Source organism: Tarenaya hassleriana, unplaced genomic scaffold, assembly GCF_000463585.1.
Source record: "Tarenaya hassleriana unplaced genomic scaffold, ASM46358v1 Cleome22, whole genome shotgun sequence".
Taxonomy (NCBI): Eukaryota; Viridiplantae; Streptophyta; class Magnoliopsida; order Brassicales; family Cleomaceae; genus Tarenaya; species Tarenaya hassleriana.
The window spans coordinates 1,882,423-1,883,691 of record NW_010965541.1 but is presented as its reverse complement, the minus strand read 5'-3'; positions in this window follow the sequence as shown (position 1 = coordinate 1,883,691).

Below are 1,269 nucleotides of genomic sequence, written 5' to 3'. Positions count from 1 at the left end.
AGGTTGAACTTCTTCAACTTGTTCACTCGGCTCAACGTCTACTTGCTGCTCTCGAACTTCCTCAAGTTCGATCCTACTCCCACTGACTCTTTTGGAGACGAGCTCTCGCTCCATAAAAGTCGCATTCCTGGCAATGAACACTTTGTTCTCTGCCGGAATATAGAAGTAGTAACCTTTAGTTTCCTTAGGGTAGCCTACAAATAAACACTTATCAGATTTGGAGGATAACTTATCAGTCATCTGACGCTTCACATAAGAATCGCAACCCCAAATCCTGACAAACGACAACGCGGGACGCTTCCCCATCCATATCTCATATGGTGTCGTTTCAGCTGACTTCGTTGGACTCCTGTTCAGTAGGTACGCAGCGGTCTCTAAAGCATAGCCCCAAAAGGACTTCGGAAGATCTGTCTGACTCATCATTGACCGAACCATGTCTAACAGTGTTCGGTTCCTCCGTTCAGACACGTCGTTCCACTGTGGCGTTCCAGGAGGAGTTAATTGTGATACAATACCACAATCAACCAGATAGTCAGTGAACTCTTGGCTCATATACTCGCCACCACGATCGGATCGAACTGTCTTGTTCGTCTTGCCAAGCTGGTTCTGTACTTCGTTTCTGAAAGACTTGAACATTTCAAGTGTTTCAGACTTATGTCTCATCAAATAGACATAATCGTATCGACTAAAATCATCAGTGAACGTAACGAAATACAGATAACCTCCTCTAGCTGGACAGCTCATTGGTCCGCATACATCACTATGTATCAGATCCAATAACTCTGTCGCTCTCTGTCCTTTCCCTTTGAAAGGATGCTTTGTCATCTTGCCCATCAAACAAGACTCGCAAGATTCAAGAGACTCAAAGTCAAATGAATCCAGAAGACCTTCAGAATGAAGCTTCTGAATGCGCTTCTGGTTTATATGGTCTAGATGACAATGCCAGAGGAAGGTCGGGTTTAAGTCATTCGGCTTAAACCGTTTAGTACTCACGCTATAGATCGATGATGTTGAGTTCGAAGGTTGATCATTCAAGACGTATAAACCATTAACTAGATAACCATTACCATAGTAAATATCGTCTCGATAAATCATCAAACTCGAGTTCTCAATCACAAATCAAAAACCATCCAAATCCAGACATGAAATAGAAATAATGTTTCTGCTAATCGCAAGAACATAGTAACAATTACTAAGCTCTAAAACAAGTCCACAAGGAAGATGCAAATCGTAAACGCCAACACACAATGCAACAACTCTTGCTCCATT